This window comes from Ixodes scapularis, unplaced genomic scaffold (genome assembly GCF_016920785.2).
Source record: "Ixodes scapularis isolate PalLabHiFi unplaced genomic scaffold, ASM1692078v2 PGA_scaffold1__304_contigs__length_218370807, whole genome shotgun sequence".
Taxonomy (NCBI): domain Eukaryota; kingdom Metazoa; phylum Arthropoda; class Arachnida; order Ixodida; family Ixodidae; genus Ixodes; species Ixodes scapularis.
In genome coordinates this window covers 119,605,329-119,629,629 of record NW_024609846.1, presented here as the reverse complement: position 1 = coordinate 119,629,629, position 24,301 = coordinate 119,605,329, and the positions used below count along the sequence as shown (strand labels likewise).

At 44.6% G+C, this 24,301-nt stretch overlaps 2 protein-coding genes and 1 pseudogene across 2 annotated transcripts in view; 2 read left to right on the top strand and 1 right to left on the bottom strand.

Annotated features, from left to right (window-relative positions):
- The window catches only part of LOC8031397 (2-methoxy-6-polyprenyl-1,4-benzoquinol methylase, mitochondrial), a 127,344-nt gene that overhangs the window by 32,042 nt on the left and 71,001 nt on the right, over positions 1-24,301 (bottom strand). The window lies entirely within an intron of this gene.
- Positions 370-1,654, top strand: LOC8040273 (annotated as a pseudogene).
- LOC8031398 (3-hydroxyanthranilate 3,4-dioxygenase) overlaps positions 16,136-24,301 on the top strand; it is a 36,021-nt gene continuing 27,855 nt past the window's right edge. The window contains exon 1 of the mRNA XM_029976468.4: positions 16,136-16,561. The gene's annotated coding sequence lies outside the window, so the exon portion shown is untranslated. The remainder of the gene's footprint in view (positions 16,562-24,301) is intronic.

The window sequence follows — 24,301 nt, the reverse complement described above, 5'->3', positions numbered from 1 at the left end:
TTTTGTTCTGAGATTACTGACCAGGGTAAGGGTAATGCTGTACTTATTATCAATAATTTTTTCAGATTTTTTAAGGACTGATTTACGTCTGTCTCAATAACCTAAACCCAAGTGGGTAACGTGCGATTACAAATGCAAGAAGTGTGAAAAATATCCGTCATGTTATGCACCGATTCTAATTTTCCTCTTGTCTGGTGCAGCTGACTTGGTTAATTTTTGTGATACATATAATTCTTCTTTTGATACGCAATACAAATAATTGAAGATGAAGCCACTGGAGCTAATGCAAACGAGAGTGTTTTTGATTATTGCACAACTGTTTTTCTTTTAGTTTCTATGAATATGTGTTATTCACCGTAAAATGTTTCCAAACATGTAATCTTGAGTGCTGTTTTAAGTATTTCGGCTAAATGTGTTCCTTTTTTAACTGGCAGATGATGTCGCCGCCGACTTGTCCTTTGAAATTATGGTCGAACCCGACAACCTGGACGATGCTGAAATCAACTTGCCTCGTCATCTTCGATGCGCATGTCACAGCCTTGTCGACACCGTCCTTTGAACGTGCTAACACATCGGTCATGTCAAAGTGTTCGGCTCTATGGAACTGCGTTCGAAGACCCAAGTCGTCTGAAGTTATTGTGGACATCCTATAGGGCATTCTCTGAAGACGCCATGCGTAACACGCTGGAATTCATTGTATGACAGCATGAAAGACCTCCTTCGCTCAAAGGATAAACTGCGAGATGTCTGCGATGGACTAAATCCGCAGACATTCCAAGAAAGAGACTTCGCATTTATTGCCGAGTACTGTGAGATCCTGCAGCCCATCGCCTCCGCTCTGACGCGACTCCAAGCGCAGTCCGATTGCTTCTTCGGGGAGCTGCTGCCAACGCTTTTTACCGTAAAATCAAAGCTTCAGGAGAAGGCCGGTATGGACTTCGTCTACTGCAGACCACTTTTGGATGCGGTTACGTCTGGGTTCATTCGCAGATTTGACGAGCTTCTGCGAATGAAACCAAGTGCAAATGAAGCGACTGTTGCTGCTGTTCTTCACCCTTACTTTAAGTTGCGGTGGTTGTCACGAGAACCTCAAGATGTCCGCGAGCATGGCCAGCAACTCACAGAAAAAGCTGTAATTGACTTTGTAAATGCAACCAAGCATACCACGCGTCCTTTGGCGTGCGCGCCATCAACCTCTGCAGCCTCTGACGTATCGGCTGATGCATTCTTTTCTTTTGAAGCCCACTGCGGCACGAGCCCCAGTTGTCAGGAAGATCAAGTCAAACTTGAGTTCCTGAGCTACCTGCAAGATCCTCGAGTTGAATTCGATATGCTCCGCTCATACCCTTCTCTGAGAAGCGCCTTCATTAGATACAACACCCCAACGTGCTCCTCGCCTCCTGTAGAACGGCTGTTCTCCTTCGGGTCGCTAAACTTACGTCCGCATCGTGGCGGACTTTCAGACCGGCGTTTTGAGCAAATGCTTCTGCTTAAGGCTGCGGTCCCACGGGTGCCATCGTGACCGAAGGGTTTTTCAACCGCCAGGGCGGCAAAAACGGCAGCAAGCTCTTGCGCGACAATATTACAATAAAGCGACCAGAACGAAAAGACGCAAAACATGGTGCTAAATTGCTGCCTACTTGTACGTCTATCTAAAAGTGTCTGTTATTTCTTGAGGATTCAGAACGCAAGTAAACTCAAGGGACTACTATGAAAACGAGACAGGCACCGACTGCCATGTCTGTCTCATATTTCTGTGTGTCCCTTCTTCTTACTTGCGTTCTAAATCCTCCTCATGAATGTTTAACCAACACGCTCTCCCGATTCTTTCAATGCCTGTATTTGTTTTTCGAGCTTCAGCCCCCGACAGCGACAGTAGGGAGTTTCAGTATATCGTTTTCATGGGATCGATACCACTCCACGCGCGCGCTTCAGAGCATGCTTCGATGTGGCAGCGCGAGCTCCCAATACAAATATCTTTCCATGAAAACACGATCTACTATAACTCGTTAACACCACATAGTCCGTGTTTCTGAAAAAAAAACTTGCGGAGACTAAAACTCAATTATAGATAGAACGTTTTGGTTTGGTAGATTCTGTGGATTTGAAATAGCGTGTATCTTTATACCTCGCTGCTCTCTTGGCTGCAATATTTTTACGGAGGTTTGTACGTTTGTGTAAACGTTTCAAAAAAAGACGCAATATAACAAACACAAGAATTCAACTAATACCTTTGTTAATTAATCTAAAGCAATAAGATACACCCATTTTAAAGTACTTCGGATGAGGTTTTAGCGATGTATCGAGGTATCTAAAATACAGTATTCAGTATCTGTATCGGAGATTAGTTTTGCATCTGTATCTTGTATCGGTATCTCAAATACAATTTTCGAGGGTATCGAGTATCGGTATCGAAGATACAATTTCGAAGTATCTTGCCCACCCCTGCGGCCCGGACCGCATTCTCGGAAAACTCCGCGCGCAGCGGGGGACGTTGCCGATACCCGACCTGCCGTTTGGGACCCCCGCTCTCCCTTCGGCCAACGGAGCGATGCGCTGCGAGGAGGTGCAGGGAGTGGAGGACGCGCGAACAGAAGACCACGCGCAAGCCTGCACGAGGCGAGATGACTTAGACCAGCGGCCGGGACAGACGCCGACATCGCGTCCACCAATGTAGACGCCTCGTGAGCAACGCCCGGTTGAGGACGCGTGAACGTGGCCCGCAGTTTTAATCTCGTTACTCGTATGTAATTCTTCGAAAAACAGAAACGTACTCAGTAGAGCATTTTCCGCATCTACACCTTCACATTTTAAGGGTTTTGTCGCCCATGCACCATGCCAGTATCCAGTGCACTTTGCCCAGTTCACTGCAGCTCCTGCCTCTCTGCAAAAGCTTTTGGATAAAAAACCGCCTCAGAAACTTTTTTTTTTGTCAGAACAAAATACTTCGACGTCGACAGAATTGAGACTGAATCCTTAGATGTTTTCACGTTTAATAATGTTCAAACAAAAAGGGTTCAAGATATAGGGCAAATAATAATGGTGACCACGGGCACCCTTGCCGGACAGATGACAGCACTGCTATACTTGTAGTGAAAGTATGGTTTATAATAAGTCTCGTTGAGCATCATTGTAGGACATCCTAATTCCTTAAAAAAAAAATAACTTTCCCAACTCCAACATGTGTCAACACCTGCCAAAGAACATCGTGGTTAACTCTATCAAACGCGTTCTCGAGATCCACCTGGAGCATGGCTACTTTTTCCATTTCATCCTGGGCCACATTCCAGAACACTTTTCGCGATATGAATGATTCACTGCATTGTTTCACCCTTGATACCGCACGTTTGGTCGCCACCTACAATTTTATCAATTTTCGTTTTGAAGCAACCTCGTGAGAATTTTTAGTGAATATTTTATAGTCCATTGGTGACACAGCGGAGTTTTACAGAGTCGTCAAACTTGCGAATTAGGACAGTGTGGGTTTTCAAACAGGAAGGAGGAAGCGCTCCCACGGCGTATGCTTCCCGAAATACGTCAAAAAGGAGTGTGCAGCTACAGCTTTTGAATGTTTTGCAGAATTCCGACAAAATTTCATCGGGTCTTGGAGCCTTATAACTGGGTAGTTTGTAAACAACCTTCTATATTTCTCCCAGCGTCATGGGTCCTCCGAGCCCTCCGTTATATCGTTTTACAATTGAAGAATATCCTTTCAACAAATTCATCAAGCCCGTTGACTTAATATGTGACCCTTTTTTTTTCTCCAAAAAAGCTCGGAATAATATAAAGCAAAGGCCTCTCCGATACTGCTGGTATCAGCCCTTATCTGGCTGTTACATTCAATTCTATAAATATCTTATGCTAGTGCGTATTTTTTCTCGGAAGTCAATTATAGTTTTGTGGGTTGTTCTCCGAAAATAAAGTTATTAGTTCGAGAACGTACAACAGCGGCCTCGCAGCGTTCTTGATGCAAAAGTTTAGTCTCTGACTTTATGCATTAGATCTATTTTAGTCAAGAACCAGAGTTCTCGCATTCTGCGTCGTGAAGGATGCGTAAATCTTTAATAAGTTGCCCTCTCGGCCACCGATCTCCCGCGCTAACAGCAAGTGCCTTCCCGGAGGTTCATTCACGCTCACGACACAGACGAAAAAGAAACACACACACAGATCAAGATTACACACACAAAAATACCGAACAATGTAAAGAAAAAATCTCAACACAAAATCACATATTTTGCTACTAGTTTTCTACTACGAGGTTTCTAAAAGAACTTAAATGCATAAACAATTGAAGCTGGCGAAACGCTATTACGCTTTACGGAGGATAACGCCGACTTGTGCGATGCAGTTTATGACAGAACTGTATACAGTGCAAAAATGATTTATAGTACACGCAGCAAACGCGCCGGCCAGGTCGCGCTATAACAGTGCCACATACATATTTTTATTATCAGCAGGATATAAACGGCTGTGAAATGAAAGGTAAATAGGACCTCTTTTTTGTTACATACCAAGAGCACTGAGGTTCTTTATATAGACGTTTTCAGGCAGCTGTGCATGGGCGCCGCCATAACCGACCTTCAGTTTTCGTTTCCCCTTATTCCGTTTACTTCACTTCATCGTTACCATAGCAGGCCAGGTTATTGCCACATTAGATTCTCCTGTGTCCTTCTCCCCAGCATAGGCCTTTGTGGAGACTCGTCAACGCCCGCTTCAGTGACTATAGGTATCTCGCTAAGACAAGAGAAGGTCAGCAATGGCGGCTGCAATCTTGCGCGTGTGCAAAGATCCATTTCTACGTAATCTATATTCGCCCTTTTTTTGTTGATAATAAACTCAGTGGCGTCACCTATTGGGTAGCCCCGGCACACTTCAGGTTCACGTATATTTTCAAATGTTTTACTAATCGTTTTTGTATCAATAGTGAATTAACTTTGACACTGCTATAAGTGACAATTTCCAGATGATAACGTGTATATTTGATTTCGCAAATACTGCGAAACCCGCTGCCTGGTTCAGACCCGTAAGTATAGCTGGGCCCCATTTGCACGCTGGCGCCACCACGTTTCAACCTTTATTTATTTATTTATCTATCTAGAGTACACTCAGGGCCAGAGACATTACGGAGGGGAGTGGGAGTAGTAAGGCAACTCCTAAACACCTACACAAGGTGCCGTCGCCGATGGTGACGATATGCTCCGCAAGGTCGTTCCAGCTCACAATGGCGTCCGGAAGGGCAGAAGAAAGGTATGCCGTTGAGCTGCATTTGGGCCGGCCTATTTTGCAGGAATGATCAGACCTCGCCGAAACGTAGGAGGGCGGGCGAAGAAGAGACTGGTATGAGGTTGGGTTGTAATACATTTCGTGTAAAAGACAAAGGCGAGAAATGGTACGATGAATAGAAAGACTGTGGATTGCTGAAAGTTGAGCTTTCATGCCAGACACAGTGGGGAAACGTGAGTATTCAAACAGGATGAAACGAACGGCTCGGTTCTGGAGCGACTCAATTAGGTTTTCCAAATTGGATTGGTGAGGATCCAAACGGAAGCTGCATATTCTAATTTTGGGAGGACAAAGGTAACACTGGGAAGACGTTTAAGGACAGGGGAGGTGGAGCCAAAGTTGCGGCGTAAAAATCCTAAAATGCGGTTTGCTGGAGCTATCGTAGTATTAATCAGAATTGTACGTAGTTCACCTATTCTACTCAAGTTAATGTAGTTTAACTACTTTTCTGAGCAATTTAGTAACTTTCACTTACACTTAAATAGTAACTTCTCAATCTACAAATTACTTTAAAATTTTAGTTGTAGGTTTGCTTATCAACAAACATTCCTGCAAAACAAGAAATAAGATGTTGGGACATTAATTGATATTTTCATAGAGGGGCAAGCACGTGGCGTGGGAAGGGGGGGGGGGGCGGTTGGAGAGTCCAAAAACCCCTTAAATTTTACAAGCTAAATTGTACGGGACGACCGTGCCGAATTTCCAATCGCAAAGTGCCTCTCCCGTCTCCAATGGTTGTTCGAATATTCTAGTTAATAAAAGGCAGAGGCAAGCTTTGTCCTACGAATCACTTTAAAATTTATATTGTCGATACCACAGGACGAAGATATTTTTAAAGAATCAATATTTTTAACAATTCTGGTGAAATTGATTATAACAGTATCAAGACGGGGGAGGCATGATTCACATAAGTGAAATCAGTAAAACATAAAAAAAAAAAAAAACATTAAGAAGAGATGCACATTTATTATCCGGGATGAGAATACCAAAATCATCAACTAACTTAATCAAAGAATGTGGCTCAGGATTCATAACAAACCAGAATTGACGGGGATTCGTCTGTAACATATTAGACAATGTATCACAAAAATTATTTTTACGCCCACGTAGCTGAGCAAACATTGTATCGCAACCAAGATTCTGCCGTGATCACAGATTTGGCTGTACGGAAGAGTCGTTTCTTTCGGTTGGAAAGAACGAAGCGAGCGAGCAAACCATGGGCTCGAGGAGTTAGATTTGATTACGGCACAAGGAACGTAGAGCTCAATAAAGCCATGCAGCTTGTAGCGAAATAAACACCAATTGGCATTAACACTTCTAGACTCAAAATTCACAATATACAAGGAAAAGTAATCCGATAAACACGCATTAATTAAATCAGAGTCACCCTTATTGTACAAACATATTTTCCACACACACACACTTGGGGGTTAGAACACCAAGAAAACAATGCGATGCCTTGTGGTCGCTTAACCCATCTAGGCAGGAAATGGAATAAACCAATGCAAGGGTATCAGAAATAATGAAATCTAGAGTGTTAGAAGAGTTGCCTACAACTCTGGCGAAAGGAACCAGCTGAGTGAGATTAAACGTCAGCGCCAGCATTTGAAGTAGCACCGCTCGAATCTATACTAGGGAAGTTAAAATCTCCGAAGATAAACGCAGGACAATCAATACAGGAACGTGACAAGGCAGCTAGGTCGTCCTGTAGGTAATCAAAAAATATCCGTAATGCGTCAGAGGGCGATAATCAGCCCCCACGAGTATTAAAAGAACACTTTAAGCACACCCAAACTGATTCCAGCACACTTGATACTGAGATAAGTAGGCTGGGAATAACCGATAAGAACACCACCGACAGGCCGGTCTGTTCTGTCGCAACGATAGATGTTAAAGTCCATGCTTTTCGCCTAGGATTTCACAGTCATCTATATCGGGAGAAAGCGACGCTTTCGAAATCAAGATAATACTTGCGTCACATGGGCTGATTAAAGAACATAAATCATCTCGTTTAAGCAGAATACTTCTAGCGCTAGCATAAAAAACGCCGATTGCTGTGGGTTTAGCTATCAGAGTCAGCGGCACCACCACTCCCCGAAAAATCCTGCCTAATAATGTATATAACAGATGCAGTTTCAGAATCGTAACGTCCTTGAGCCAATATACAGCTTATCACAGCGCAGTTGAAACGGTTGCAATTGGGCTTTTGCAAACGCAAGACAGTTACGGGCTGTTCATGTCGTCATAAAAAAGTCTTCGGACAAGGAAAACGGTGAGCCTTTCAATTTGAACACAGTTAGCGAGACTTGGTTTTTTTCTTTTTAAAAGACGAAAACATGACAATACCCGGTCTAGTTTTACTTGCATGGAACATAAGTAACTAAGCTCAGAGACATAATCGGAGAACCGATCGCTATCTCCGATATCGAAATATGTCATCGTGTTCCGACTAAAGAAATGGGCAAAACAAACGTGATAGTTGCATTTCAACGCCGGCAGAAAAGAGATAGCGTTCTTAACAAAGCAAAGCAAAAACGGATAACTTGCCAGGACCTCGGCCTGAATGAAGAATCACCCATTTATGTGAACGAGCATTTGTGTCCTTTTATGAAAAACTTGCTCGGAATGACTGCGTCGAGGAAGCGTCACTTCCAGTGGCGGTACGTCTGGGTGTAAAATTGCAAGATTCTAGCAAGGAAGGCGTATGGAGCCCCTATCGTTCAAATTTCATGTGAAGGATATCTTGATGTAATCTGTTCACAAAAAAAAAAAAAAAAGAAAAAAAAAAGGGGGGAATTGCTTTGGCACACTTTTTCTTTTGATATAGCTGTAAATCTCGGTACCCATGTCAATAGAAGATCTAAATGATTTCTGGAAAATCCAGACTAATACACACATAGCTTTCTCCATTTAAATGTGCAGTCTGCACGATCGAAAGGAGATGATTTTACATTGTTTTTAGAGCTCAGTTCTTAGGCGCCCGTTTCCGGCTTGAGCGGCGTCGGCGTAACCGCGCGGTGCGTTATGGGTAAATTTCCCCGCTACATTTAGCGGAAAACTTTCCCCGCTAAATTTAGCAAAAATATTTCCCCGCTAAATCTAGCGAAAAAAATTTCCACGCTAAACTTAGCGAAAACTTTCCCCGCTAAATTTAGCGGAAAAATTTCCCCGCTAAATCTAAAGGAAAAGTTTTCCCGCTAAATTTAGCGGAAATATTTCGCCGCTAAATCTAGCGGAAAAAAATTTCCCCGCTAAATCAAGCAGAAAAATTTCCCTACTAAATTTAGCGGAAAATTTTCCCTTAAATGGGAGGCGAGCAGGAGAGAAGGAGGGGCATAGCCTCCTCTCCGTACCTTCCCCTCCTCCTCCTCCTCAAAAGCTGCGCTCTAATTCGGCGTTACAGGGAGTTGTAAACAGCTTTCCTTTTTTTTTTTTTTATTCAATCAAAACTCCTTTTAACGTTATAATGTTAACAGGCATATGGTATAAGGATGATTATGATGCTCTCGTTTTCCCGGGTTATAACTTTTTTTCTTAAATCGCGACTATGGTCGTGGAGACGGTGGGTCACCGCAACTAATGCTTCCGGCTACGTGCTCCTCTGTGATTACTCTGTTGTTACAAAAAACTATGAAATATTTTGTGTTTAAAAAAAAAAAACTGTTCTATTTACGGATCCGTCTTATATCGCCCGCCAAATGGAAATGTTTAGGTGTTTATAAATTTTTTGGAAGAGGTATTTTGTTTTGCTAATGAATAAGGCTGTAAATTGTGTCTGGGTGGTGATTTTAATATAAATATGTTCGAAGCTTCCCGACTCACAGATGACTTTGGAAGTTCGATAACGTCAAACCATTTCAGTAATGTCATAATTCCTTGAACTGGCGTTTCAGGCTCAACGTCAACAATGATTGATCCATTCATAGGGAGTATTCACTGGCGGTCCTATATGTGTGCGCGAATTCTGAGCGCGTGCTGATGGCGAACTTCCGCAGTTCTTTTGCAACGTGCATTCCGCACCATCAAGAGTGCCGGTCTTAGCAGCCTATTGATGTGAGCTCGTTCTGAGCATGAGCTCTAAACAGCACCCACAAATAGGGCGTCCAGTGAATACTTCCTATAACTAACGTCTGTGAAGACTACATTAGTGCTGGGCTGTGGGTTAAGCGATCACCTCCCTATAGTTATGTTCATTAATAACAATGTACCATGTAACATGGCCCCAATATATTAGAGCTACAACACTCGAAAAGTTTAGAGAAAAAATCGGGGCTATCAACTGGAGTCACGTGTTGAGGGAAACCGATGTTGATGAGTGCTATAACCTCTTTTTAGACCTGGTAAAAGAGGCATACTATTGTTGGTTTCCGTACAAGGAAATTCAGTGTAATAAGACGTGCAAAAAACCTAAACGTCACTAAACGACTCTCAAGACTTTTGGGAGACAAAACAATGAAAACAAATGTTGCTAGAATTTAAAAAAAAAAAAAAAAAACAGAAACGTTTTTAATACAGAATCGAAACGAGCTAAACACCGCTATTATGCAGATTTATTTGACTTATCTTGTTAAAAGCAACCCAAAGTCGTATGGAAACATTTGCACTCCTTAATACCGAATCCAACTCAAGATAGAGCAGTCCCTAGTATAAGTATAGGCGATAGAAATATTTCTGGTTTAGAACTTGCAAGTAGGTTCAATGATTTTTTTTTTGTCTGTGAGCGTGGGCAAAAATTATTTATAACAGTTCTGCAGCAAATAATATCACCAGAATAAACGAAACAATGTTTTTAAACCCATGTGATACTAAAGAAGTACTACCTACTTTCATGAATAAAAAAAAAATATAAAAAAACAGTCGTAGTTATGACTGTGAGAAACTTCAAATTGGGCCGGTGAAATCTGTAGTTGATTACCATGTATAACTCATCTGTACATGCTTATATTGTCTTCCGGTATATTTCCTGCAAATCGCGAAAGTATCTGTAGTGTACAAAGGTGGTGATCGAAATGACGAAACTAATTATCGACACATATCTATCGTTCCTGTCTTTTCGAAACCGACTGAAAGAATTGTGCATTCTCGACTACTTCCTTTTTGTTTTTGAAAAATACTCACAACTGACTGGTTCTCAGTTTGGCTTCAGGAAGCATAAATCTACGGGAACTGCATTATTGGTGCAGAAGGAAATAATGTTATAAAAATTTGAGGAAAACTTCCAACGTTGGGTATATTTATAGGCTTTAGCAAAGCTTTCGATAGGATAAATCACCAAATTCTTCCGAATAAACTAGAACGATATGGCATCCGAGGTATCCCATTATCGCTCATAATGTCTTATTTCCAATACCAATCCCAATATGTTCAAATTAGAAATTATGTACCTACTACTGAACGAATTTACTCTGGGATTCCTCAGGGTAGTATTCTAGGGCCTCTATTGTTTCTCGTATACGTGCATGATATAGTAAGCATCGAAAATTCCGCTAAATTTATTACATACGCAGACGATACTAGCATATTTCTTTTCTCATTCCAAAGAGGAGCTACTTACTTCCATAACAAACGTTTTCCTAGATAAATTTAAAAAAAAAATTGGATAAATATTAACTCTCTCATTCTTAATACCGCTAAAACAGGGTGTCTCGCAAATTATTATCTTGAATTTCCCTGACTTTTCCAGGTTTTCCCTGACAATTTCAGGTGAAATCCTCTGACCACTGTAGAGGCGGTTAAATATATAAGACCATTAAAACACAAGGCATTGAGCATTGGGCACTGTGAGGACCATTTTGCACGGGCTCAATCCAACTTGCATATTCCGAAATATTCGGGTTCGTCCAGTCCGGATTAAACGAGCACTTTCTTGCCGCCGACATCGTCGGCGAAGAGGCCACTTCCGAAAAGGAAACACGATGAAAACACGACGCTCAACCACACCGCCAATAACTGAATGGCAGCATGGCCGCATCGCCGCCAGATGCACACCTTCGGATACTTTCGGCTTAGGGCTTGGATTGGATTGGGGTCTGTGGCTTTCCAATTTGTTACTAAATGTAGTAGCTATAACGGGATCTAGCCTAGTATCGAGCCCTCAATCCACACCAATCCAATCTAAGGCTTGGACTGGATTTGCCGGCTGTTCCCTTCGTATCGTGTGGCGGACTCTACATCGGGTCAGAGCCCGCGCTTCGCTCTAAGTAGAATTCATTGCCTATTTTTCTGCCCTCAAGTCCCCAAGTCTTTGCTCAGGGCACTCGATGGCGTTTCCGGCTCATTTTCCCCGACTGGGCTCGCTTTTTGACAATATCGCTGACAATTCCCTGATTTTTCCCGGTGACTAAAATTTCACTCACTATTCCCGGTTTTCCCGGTCGCTAGACACCCTGTAAAACTAAGGCAGTCCTATTTCAATTTCCGCGGGATCATGTGTTCGAATATCACGCGATTTGTATTTTGGGTTATGCACAATAGAATGTGTTGATACCATTAAGACTCTCGGTGTTGTATTTTCTGGTCATTTGTCATGAAATAATCACGTAACATACTTTCATAAAAACTTCGTAAAGTTGTCAAGATTTAGAATAAATACTGGCATATAATCCCAGTAAACATCAAAATATTAATCTACAATCTGTAATCTGCTATTCCCATTTAGTATGGGGAACAACTACTAGCAGCCATTTAGACAAGTTGCGTCTTTTACAGAAAAAGGCTGTTAGAATAATTGAAAATGTACCTCTCGTATATATAATACGTATTCCTCTAGATTGATTTTAAATTACCAACAATGTGTTAGAAAGAAATATTAACATAATCTTAGACATCGCTAAACTGAAAAAAAGAGAAGAAAACGAGTCCATTTACTTATTCTGTCATAGGCCCCTTTGGCGTGTCCCTGCACTTAGAACAAGGTTTGGCACTCAAAGATACCGCTACCAATTACCGCTCTTGTAAAACTTGCTATTTTCTCGCGACATTGATACTTACTCCGTAAACAATCGACCCATACAAGAAATTTTGTGACACAAAACCATTATTTACGTTTCTGATAGCTCTAAATATGTGTACTTAGATGTATGTATATTTTCTTCGTGATTGTTATATACTGGTGTTTTATTTTTATTCATATGTCAGTATCGCTGCAACCTTGTATTAGGGCACTAGGAAAGCTGCAAACGTGCAGTTTTTTTTCCAGCGCCCTTGTCACGAATGTATTTTTGTGGCAGAAAATATAAACTGATTTGATTTTATATCTATCCTGTGGGCACCTTGTACGTGGGAGTCACCAAGAAAAATGCCGAGATTATATATTTTTTTTAACAGTCTGGTTGGGATACGCGTGTTAAAAAATAATTTTACACACAAAAAAAAAATATTTTTGGAACAATATTGCCGGGGCGAGACGCGATTTCAGTGGCCAGTCACCTCCTTTCAGTTTTCTCTCGGCATTTCGGGCGCGTGGAGGAGAGGTTGTTCCGGCTTCGCCTTCACGTTGAGGTGGAAAGAGCGAATCAACATTCCGTGATGTCATGGACTTTGCGCGCAGAATTTCGAAGACATCTCTCGTTATATTATAATGCAATTAAATGCAAAGGTGCAAGCGAGCTGGACAAGAATGACGAAATTAATCCCTGGAGAAGGGGAACAAGGGGGACAAAGGACAAACATAAATCTCCAAACAACAGCTAGGTTTCGACATCTCTCGTAGTTTTTTAACAGGTGCGTCCCAACTACAGTATTAAAAAAAACAAAAAAATTTAGGTTTTTTTTTTTTTTTAAGGGGTGGTATAAGGAAACTGTTTCAAAAGCCACGCGAAGTGTGTTGCAAAATGTTGCCACGGCGTCCACTTTTTTTTTTCTTTATGTACGGACGTATGTCGAGGTTTCCTTTTGTTGCATTTTCGCGTAAACCCATATAATCTGTTTTTGTTTGAGTTTTTACAATTAAACAGTTGAGAATCGTAACTTTGAACTGCGCTAGTCTCATCGCCCGTAAAAAAAAAAAAAAAAAAACAATGGGTACTAAATTAGCTGATAACAGGAACGTTGACTGCTACACTGATGCAAATGGTTCGCTAGAAAACGCACCTAGCGGGAAAAACTTGTAATACAAAAAGCCCGCCCTCCAGAAAAAAAAAATCCGGTTACTTTTGGGTTAGCTCTTACATAGATGCTCTACAGCAGCTGTGAATGGACGGAGCCATAACCAATCTTCAGTTTTTGTTTGGTCTTATACCCTAGTTACACTACCGCACTTAATTGTCATCAAGCCAACAATCGTTGACACCTCCCAACTGTCATTAAGCTCAACTAAGTTGTCCGGTGTTACACGGTACACAGGCCTAACAACCCCAGTAGAGATGCGCGTCAAGGGACACACATTATCTTCTTTTTTTTTTTTTAAATAGCAATGCAAATGCATATAGGCACACTTTGCATTCAATACAAACGCATTAAACAAAATCAAATAAACTTCATTGTTTTTAGAGAACAGGAACGACAGTCATAACGTGTCACACGAATTCAAGCAAAAGAGACCGTGACAACAAAAGTCTTAATGGCACCGACATCATAATGGCCGCCCTCGCCGAGCTTTGGCTCGGCGAGGGCGGGGGCGATTGGTGGCCGAGTGGGCTAGCGCACACTTTAGCGCACACCAGCTCGGAGCACGTGGAGCGAAAGCTCGCGCCGCAGAACCCAGGGATCCTGGGTTCCATCCCCACCCCTGTCCGTTTCGATCTAGATGAGCATCGTACCAGCGTGTGGTCGTGTATCATTACTGCGTGGTGCACGTTAAAGACCCCAGGCTAGCGGTTGTACTGCACTGGCTAAATTGCTCATCTACAGCGAATGACTCGTGTCGCAACTTTGAAGTGGCTGACCAACCACACACTGTCTAAATATCCCCACAACCCCAATTATTATTACTGATCGTACTAGCGGCAGCTCTTGCCCCGAATCGTACCTCTTTCAACAATCCTTGCTGCTAGGATACTTTCAAGATACCTCTCCCTAGGGTGTCTATTTGTCCTTCTGTTTAAAGCCCCCCTATCCTGGGAAAAGTGGTGCCATTCATTGTTGTAGAAATGCTCGAGGCACGTGCCGCGCGACTTCTGGGAAATTGATGGCGTCTGAAATCTTGCTCAGTGCTGCGCTGTGCCGCCATGATCTTCCCAAGGGTTGCACGTTGCACGTGCCTCGACGAACCTTGCGCTACTTTTGAGCTAAATACGATAACAGCGCCACCCTTTAGCGACGAGTTGAAACATGAAAGTTGCTTTATATAGCTATAGTGCTAAAGTCACTGAATGTTCCTCGAGCACCGAAACTCCCAGGCTCGAGGTGCCAAGATGGCGGCTCAATGTTTTTTTCTTTACTGTGCTCACCATGAGCCTTTAGAAAGCATGCTTTTGCGTAAAAACAAATGTAAAAAGCTCTTTTTTGTAGGATTTTTTATTGGAGATCAGTACAGAATGACAGGCGCGTGATGTTTTCTCAAATCTTTAGTTTACAAGGTTTTGTGGCACAATTAATATTGTTTTTATACACCATGTCTCACCGGTGTTTTCAGGCGCGTCCTAATTTCGGTAGTAATTCGCGGCGCGTCTGCTTGAGAGACAGGGGTGGCATCCCTGAAACCCAAATACGTTTCGGCGCCAAAATGACCGATTAAAGCCAAAATAGAAGAGCAGCAGTAGACGCTATCTAATGCGATACTCCGGGAACCAATACAAGCAGCCGTGCAGTTCCCCGAGTGGCCGCTGCGGGAGAAATGGCGGCGTTGCGATCGCCATTAGCTCGGTTCTCGAGAACAGATCGGCGCCACTTTTTCAGAGCAGGCTCTACGGCAGTTTCCCAACTGAGTTGTTCTAGTAACGTTGGTACACGATTCCATCCAGAAGGTTCAACCAACGAACCTTATTGTGTTCGCTGGGTGAAGGAGATTCCCAGCTGTAGATGTTCGACTAGCTGACGTGTTCAGCGATAAACATTGTTATACTGTCATACTCTTTAGTTTTTTTTTTTGTTTTTTTTTTTCTTTTGGGGTCGCTCATCTGCTTTTGTCGCAACAGATCCATACTGAGGTTGGAATTAATACGAAGCTGTTTAAACGGTGTTGCGCACGTTACTCATCAAAAGTAACGAAATACCGTTACTTGGCCTTAAAAGAAACCAAGTGAGTTGCTCGTTCCTTTTCTAGAAAAGTACCTAAATACGTTAATCGTCACCGAAACGAAGTAACCAGGTAGAAGTAACTTGTTACATGTACACCGTTTCGTACATGTCTGGTTCTGTCCTCGCGAGAAAAAAAACGGCCAAGCAGGAGGCCGCACCTTTCGCACATAGCACGAAGTGTTGTTTTTTTTCTTTTCGTGACGGTATTTAGGATGTTTGTCATCAATCGCTACCTGTTGCAGTCCTGGAACGGCTTGGTCGCGACTACTTCTGGCAACAGCAAGATATGATCCGCCTCCGTGATCCGAGAACCGCGATCGCGAAGCTGACAGACGCGGCGTGGCGGCCATCTTGAATCGCGCCCCTCGCTGGCCAAGACTCGTTCTCGCAAGACCCACGCGAAGGCACCTGAGCTAGGCGCGGTACGTTTCTCGCAATTTTCGTAAAACAGACAGCCTCCGCTAGCTTCGGCAGCTCCGTTAATTCCCCGCTAGCACTGCACATGCGCACTAGTGTCGTCGCTCTAGCGTACAGCGTAGCGGGAGTGCCAAAACGATCTACTAAAACTCGATTAAAAAAAAGAAAAGCAGCGTGTGGGCGCAGTCAAGTTCGCGGCGTCGTGCCGCGGGACACGATATACAGGAAATCAGCGGCCCGCGGATAAGCACAATACAATCGGAGCGACAAGGCGATAGGCGACGAGAAAGCCATCGGCAGTCTCCTCACTGGACTGCCGCGATGACCTCGGCCTTGGCAGCGGGGACCATGCTTGGGCCGCACTCGCGGTGGACTCTGTAGTCCCGGGGGGCATTTTCTCCGCGACCCGAATGACAATATCTTTTGGCGAATCCTTCCGCTCGCGGATAGGGCGTCGGAATCAAGGCGCCAGATCTTCCCAACTCAGTCGAGGAGAAACGCCCACACCGCCCCGGTCATCGCGGCCGGCGATCTCGAAATATTTCAGAGGCACGCGGCAGCGGCTTTCGCACTCGCAACTCCACACGTGCGCGTCTTACGTCGCGTACTTCACCGCACATACATCGCGGCGAAAGTGCGAAACTGAGGGAAGGACGTTTGACAACGGCGTGCGCTCAAAACGGTAAGATCTTTTTTTTTTTTTTTCACGGCAGTATTAATTGCGCAATGCGGTCTGGTTTGACAGGTAGTGCTATCTTACTCGAAACTTTTCGACACGACAGGCGGTTACAATCAGTGGACCCGATCTCGAGCCCTGCCGAACAGTGACGCAGCACTCGATCGTGTAACCATCGTTAGGTGGCATGGCCTCCCCAAAGTTGCCCTTTCTCGCCACCAGTTGCGCTGACTAGCAGGCACCTCCTGTATAGGAGGCACCTCGATCGGCTGCCTCGGTACAGTGAACTAGAGAGGAGTAGTGAGTCCACATGCTGGCCGGAGAGGTTACTAGCAGAGGGCGCCACCGCCGTCTTCACTTGAAGTTCTCCGGACCCTACGCCTCCGCTCCGTCGACTCATGCAAAGCTCTGTGCGATGACCGCTGTTTTGATTATATTTTTATAAAAATAATATTTTCGAAATCATATGTTTGAAGAGTATCATAAAACTGCCTATTATTCCCGTATTTTACTGCTGCTTCTCGTTCTCTAATTGGGCAAGTTGCGCGGTAGCACCTTCCGCCGTTACAAGCGTACTCACGCAGGCGATCCAAAGCGTTCAAAGCAGCGCGTTTAAGCAGATCCGCTATACTTCGGTGTTTTGGTGAGCGAGCGGCTCTCAACACACGAATTGCGCTAAGCGCGTGCTTACGGGAGCGTTCACCAGCTTTGTATTGCACGGTCATAACTGGTGCTCATGGCAGATGATATGTAGCTGATGGCACGTGAACAGCGCTGCAACAGCGCTTCGCTGTACGTGAGAACCGGCCTTTAAGCTGAGACTAGAAGCTCCGCCGTCAGCGCGAGCTTCCTGCCTTTGCTAAACAACAGGGAAGGCGCAGGCACACGCAACCAAAGCACTGCGGAAGCCAGCGAGCTCGCGCTGTTTCGCTGAATCAGACTTGCTATTAAAATTTACTGCGGTTCACCTTAAAACAGTTCAAGGGTTTTACCAACCAGATACCAGCCCGAACTTCGAAAAGGACCAAATTAAGTTCCAGAATGTTCCTCACTCTGTTAAATGAGGACATTTCCAAAAAAGGGCTCCTGTCCGGTTCCATTTTCAGTGTTCGTGCGTATGGCGCGTGATTTGCTCGCTTTCCGAAGCGACGAACATGTTGGGCTGAGGATTTGTAAATATTGGAAGGTGTATGCCTTTTGCCAACCTACCCATGTCGAGCAGAATACTTGTAATGCGAGTACACGCGCGCGTTCTCCTTATTTGCACAAACTATTTTAAGTACGCAAATAACCAAAATAAGCGTTGAAAAACGTGCGTGCAAAGTGTTTCCTTTCTTTATTTGTTGTTGCTCAAAAAAGTAATTTTGCAAACGGATGCACGCGCACGCTTCTGTCTAAACAATAATAGAGTTCCTTTATGCCTGAATACACCATGGTGGGAGCGTTTTGATGAAGGGGAGAAAGACCAGTCTCAAGTAGCTTCATGGAAATCGAAGAGCACGATTCCTTTCCACAGAAACACACCCCCAGATAATTACATATATAAAAACTGCAAGAAACCGGGATAGAAATCACTGAGTGTGGCCGCGGACTTCTCTTTTCCAAAATCTTCGCGGTGAAAGAAGACCTGCATGTTTATCGTCACCCAAAATCGTACACACTTCCCGTTTTGCAACCAAAATTTCTTCCTTTTTTTTTTTTCTTTTTTGCAAAACATTTTTAAACAGCATTTTTTTTTTAATTAAAGCTTTCTACTTTTTGGGACCGCTATAGCAATTACTCAGTCTAGTTGGTCTGGAGCACGGCCGATGACTTGTCTTTCCGTTCCCTTTCAACGATGACACCGATGTAATATATCCCTTCTGCAGAGACGAATCCCTCAGATCACTCAATCTGTCTAAATAATCACGAAAAAAAGGGGCCCGAGTTTCTGGTAGGTCAAAACAGACACGTTTGCGTTGCGGAAAATGCCTGGCAAAATATATCGAACCGTGTATTTATGTGTACGTCTCGCTTAACGGGAGACTATACTCGTTGGTGTTAATGGGTAGAGGAGTTAATTTTAAGTTTATCTATTTCTCTTCATTGCCCTAACTTCTGAATTGAGGTTAAGCGGATTGTAGTAAGAAGAAAATTACGTGGGTTCTGTTAAGAGAAGGAATATACGTTAGAACTGTTATTCTTGGGGGATGTTTCAGCTTGTTGGGTCTTTGCGTGCCTATTTTCTGTCTCAGTGGTGTGGTGAACCTTGAAGGGGATTAGCCAGCCGGACTAGTGCCCGTAAACACACTAAGCTTAGGCACGTGTTTTTCTTCCCCTATATCTCCCCCTGGGAACTCAATAGTATAATTCATGAGGGTAGATGAAAAAGAATTTCAGTAAATGGTTGATAGTCCAGCAGTGTGTGTCTCTTTTTCTCCACTCCTTGGTTTTTTTCCCTCTACGTTCAGCTGGAAACCTTCGGAACCAGAAGCGTGCTCGCGTCGTGTCGTGCAAAGAGCCGCAACGAGAACGAGCTCACTGTGGCCAACTACGTTTTGGCTTTCTCCGCCAAGGCTTTGCAAACGCGTTCAGGCCTAGGCTAATTCTACCGCCACGCCGTATTTCCGCAGAACTGCGCTGTTCCTATGCCACAAGTGATGTCACGAGAACTTTCCCACCACCCACCAGACGTGAATTTGTTTCATTAGGTTTAAAATTAGTTCTCCTGTGTTTTACAGCGCGATATTGATATTTCCGAGGTGTTGCCTGTCTATAGACCATATTTATGCAAACAGATCGGCGCTAAAATTTCGTTTCCGTACCCCGCTAAGCAATGCAAAACGTCACGCTTGCATTGCTTAATGTCACAACTCAGACAGTGTTCTCTGGTCTAAATATATCTTTCGGCATCGTCATTCGTTGAGCTGCCTCCGTAAGTTCTGGTGATTGGCTCTCCGAGTATTGCGCGGAAAAGTAGACGCACCGGCTTTCTTCTTCTTCTTCTTTAGAATGCAGTGTACGAGGCCCGTGTCTCGAGCAGCCCTTGGAAGCATATGGCGGCGCAGCACTGAAATGAGCGGCCCTTGGAAACGAATGGCGGCGGAGCACCCCCCACCCGTAGCCCGTAGAGGCACGTGTCTTGCTCGCTTCCACAACATTGGTTGGCGGTACTTGTAAGCCTGATTCTTAGCGAGGAACTTTACCTTTTTTCTGAGGGGACTTTACCTGTTTTCGAGTAGGGAGCGCCGTGCGGCGGTCTGTCCGCGAAGTACAAATGAAGGGCGGCCCTACAGAACTCCGTTCGTCAAAACACATAGGCCTCGTGCCGTTGCATCGCTTTTTATTGCTTTGTTAGCGATACCCAGAAAAAGAATCACCAAAAGAGACGAAATACGCGGAAAACAACGTTGGACGTGAGGGGACGGCGCCTTCTGAAAATGGAGACAGCGGGAAGCGAGGCCGGGGGAGAGGGTGGGGCCGGAAGCTTACTGGGAAAAAAAGGTCAGTACGGGACGCTGTACGGGAGTCTTCCTGGAAAAAGCAATGCACCTTCAGACGCGCTTTTCGCCATGCAAGCCACGATATAGGACGAACGGAAGTGATGTCTTTAAAAAAATGCATTTTAAAGCAACTACAAACTCAGACCCCCCCCCCTAAAAACACACACACACACACACACACACACACACACACACACACACACACACACACACACACACACACACACAAACACACACACACACACGCACGCACACACACACACACACAGACAGACAGAGAGAGAGAGAGACCACCGCCAAAAAAGAAAACGAAAACTTCTCTTTTTGGTTTGTTACAAATATTAAATAAATAGTACTCGTTAAGAACAGAAAAGCCGTACTTGCGCCAAAAACCAATTTTCCGCACAAACCAATTACGTTTTGTGGACTAGAGGGCCTGACGGACGCCACACGTAAAATTGTAAACAAGACGTTTCACTAACTACACACATTAAGCCGAACATATTACTCAAAAAAAGGTTTAGCATGCGCAGCAATGGTTCCGTAGAGCTTCCAAGCTGGGCTTCCTAGCCGGCGCCATTTTAACGAGTGTAGCGCCGCCTACCCTCATCCGGGCATTTGGGAGAATCTGAACCCGCCCGAATGACCGACCGCCATTACTGGACTGTTACCCTGCTCCCCGAGTCACACCGATCGCAGCTGCTTCTGCCGGCACGGCTGTCGTATTCGGCGTCCTCGGCTCATCGTCTTCGTCCATGGAGCAAAGCACTATCCTAATCTGTATGTCAGGCATGGGGAAAAGTGCATCCCGCTTTCTTGGCATCTTTTTGTGGGTAATTTTTAGCGCAGTTCTGGGGGGCAGTCGTCGCTCCCAACCCGAACTCGGCGCTTCGATCGCTAGCGAAATTGGGGAGCGCTAGTGAAATTGACGATCATTAGTGAAATTGAGGATTGAACGAAGCCAGGATGGCACGAATTACGGCATGTGAATTTGCGCTAAACTCGAGTTGTCGCAGCTTGGGGGCGCCGGGAACATTTGAACTAACTGCACGGTTAGCGGCTCAGCCTGCGTTGCCATGTCTGCTTTGATTGAAATAGTCGAAACCTCAAATTTAAATATGAATCGTTATATAAATACTGAGTACAGATAGCAAGTGCGACGGATCCGTTTTTTTTTTTTTTTTTTTGTGATTTGGAATTTACTGTCAAAATATTGGCACACTGATGTGTCGCTCTGTAATCGCCTCGCGTGAGAATTATTTGTGCGCAAACTGTGCCGTGGCGTGTACTATTAAATCAGTAGACCAGGAGTCACGCAACTGTTTTCTTTTTTCAATGGGGAATTGTAGTAGACTGTTTCCGTAGCCCGCTAAGCACCCGGATAGCGCTCCATAATCCGCCACAAGACCTTGAACTATGCAGACAAAGCTGGCGGCGCGCATGCGCAGCTGCGGCGTTTTCTTCACGGATACCGTGGCGGAGGAAAACAAACTGTTTACTACAATTCCCTAATGTCTTAGCCGCCCTCCGGTAACCTTTCGGTCGTAGCCCAGGCGAAGGAACGGCACGGGGTTCTCCGCAGTTCGCCGGCCATCCAAGAAATGGTCGGAGCACACACGACTGCCCTTCGATGGCAAGAAGCCTTTCCTGTTTAAATTCGCCAGCCACCGGCGTCGTAGGTCTGGAGCAGCGGGGAACCGGTGCAGTATAAACATGCCGCACCCACATTCATCCTGTTTGACAGCGTGGGTCTCGCACACTGAATCGGCGTATATTTTACTTTTTTTTTGTTATTATTTTTGCCAACAATTACAGCACAGTGCTGCCCGGTCGATTCTTCTCTTGCATAGGCCATGTTACGCGCGAAAACACGCTATGATATGAAAGCGGCGCCTAACATTGTCGAAGCAACTTGCCTCCGTACACTGCGCACGTGCTTTCTAACAGCTAACTCCGTGAAGCAGACGAGCTTTTGAGGGAAAGGGTAAGCGGAGCGTTGACGCAGCGCTCTGGTTCGAGTGTGTTTTTCCCTTTCTGCATTGACCTACTTGGAATCAGCTTCCGATGGACCACAGCGGATGCCACGAGTCATCCCGGCCAATCCAGCGCCACGAGCGTAACAGGTGATTAACCGCCCTACACGCCGCTGCGCCAAGGTCACGTGACATTCACGCAGCATCGGGTTGGCTTCGATGGCTACTAGCGTCCTCTACGGTCCGTCCCAAAGACAAATATTGTACAGTGCGTACACTTCGTAAAAAAAGAAAAAAAAAAAATATATATAAGTTGAACGTTTTTGGTTGAGAACGGAGGGAAAACAATAATTTTCAACCTGTTTTTGTTTCCTGCGTTGCGAAATCAAATGCTGTGCGGCTCGAAACAACCCTTAAAAAAACACTGCAATGAAGAAAAAAATTTAATGCGACACGTGTATTAAAAAAAAGAAAAAGACACACATTATTACGGAAAATAAATTGCTTTCGATCAATATTTCCGCCGCTAGACGCAATTTAGGCGCTGAAGGTAGAGGCCGCAGCCCGCTAAGCCGCGGTCTGTGTTTATACCGAAGGTGCTTGCATCTCTCATTGGCTGGAGAGATGATTGAAGTGCGAAAGGTTGGTGGTACATTTTTATCTCCGTGCTGTAATAGTTTTGGAATCGACTATTCCTTTTTTTTATGTTTGACCAATAATCTAAATAGCGTCATTATTGTTTACAAAAACACATCCCGAGATTACCTTTCCGCTTCGGTTTCAAACGGTAACAAACATGGCTGTCGGCGTTTGCGGGACCGGCACGCGGCGCGGCTCTGTTTACCAACACGGCCGGAAGGCCGCGCATGAGCAGCAGCTATGTGGGCAAAAGCGGCCAGGCTCTCCATGTTTTCGCCAATGAGTTCTATGGCGTGCGCTCGTTGTTGACGTTGTAGAGACGCTTCTAGCTTCATTTCTGCGTCGTGTTCTCTACCAACGTATATACGTTATGCGCGTTCTGCCCGTCTATTAGAGCTCCCTGCCCGAGCCTGAACGGCAGCGCGGTATCAAGACAAACTGTGCGTGGACGGCGTTGCCTTCGACGATCCTTACGTCGTAAACAAGGCCTGCTGGAGTTCCGACGCGAAGTTGCTGCCACGGAAGTCGACGGCTCACGTCGTTGTTTATTTAGTTTTTTTTCGCCAAGCCAGTTGACGGCCGATACGGTGCAGGCGTACAAGTCTCTCGAGGCCTACGATTACTTCGAGTCGGTTTCCGCACTGCCGGCGGAATCAGCAGACTTTCGGTCTGCTGAAGTGTATTTATTAATTGATTAAATAGACACACGGGTCTTCGAGTCAAGGTATGATATTTTTCCTACCCTCATGACCACAAGGCATGAGAAGCGGTAACGCTTTGTCCATTCTGCAGTCTTGGCGGTAGCACGTTACAAGTAACGGCGTTAACAGGAATGCGTTACTTTTTTCAGTAACGTAGTAACGTACTCGTTACTTTTACGACACAGTAATGGTAACGTATTTATGTGACTATTTCAAGTAGCAGGTAACGTAGTTATGTTACTCGTTGTTTTTTTTCCCCAAGTCTTAAAGGAATTACACTTCATTTTTTCCCGTGTTTTTAGGCGTCAAGCCACGTGATTTTTCGAGTTTTCTACGTTTTTTTTTCACTGTTTTCTCGTGAGTATTTAGGTGAAACCGTAAAGAGAGATAAAGTAATTATGTTCAGTTTCTGCATGAACACAATGTTTCTCGAAATATGATTTTATGCATACCTGTACCGTCAAAACAAAAAAGCGAGTTAAATCATAATTTCAAAAATGTCACGCAAAAGTAACGTGCGTTACTTCTTATCGGCAACGGTAACGCGTTGCTTTTATTTTAAGGTAACGTAGGTTTGTAACGGGTTCCTTTTATTTGCAAGTAACGAGTAACGTATCTCGTTACTTTTTTTTCGGTAATGCCTACGACACTGACGTTCTGTCGCCGATCTTCTTCCGCCTGATAGCGCGGGCGTAGCGAGCCACCGACGAGCACTTGGCCGGTGCTTTGTGCTCGAACACCGTGGGAACAAAATCCCGGTGGTCTCGATTAGACGACGGATTTCCTGCACATAAGCAAGCCTCAGGACGGAGATTGAAATGGAAGCCACGCTTGCCTTCAAGAAAGTGCTTGCCGCACGAACGGTCATCCGCGCGAGGCGACCATTCTTTTCGATCCACGGATATTATCCATTTTCTGCGCCTTTCAGAGACAGCCGGGAGCTTGCGCAAA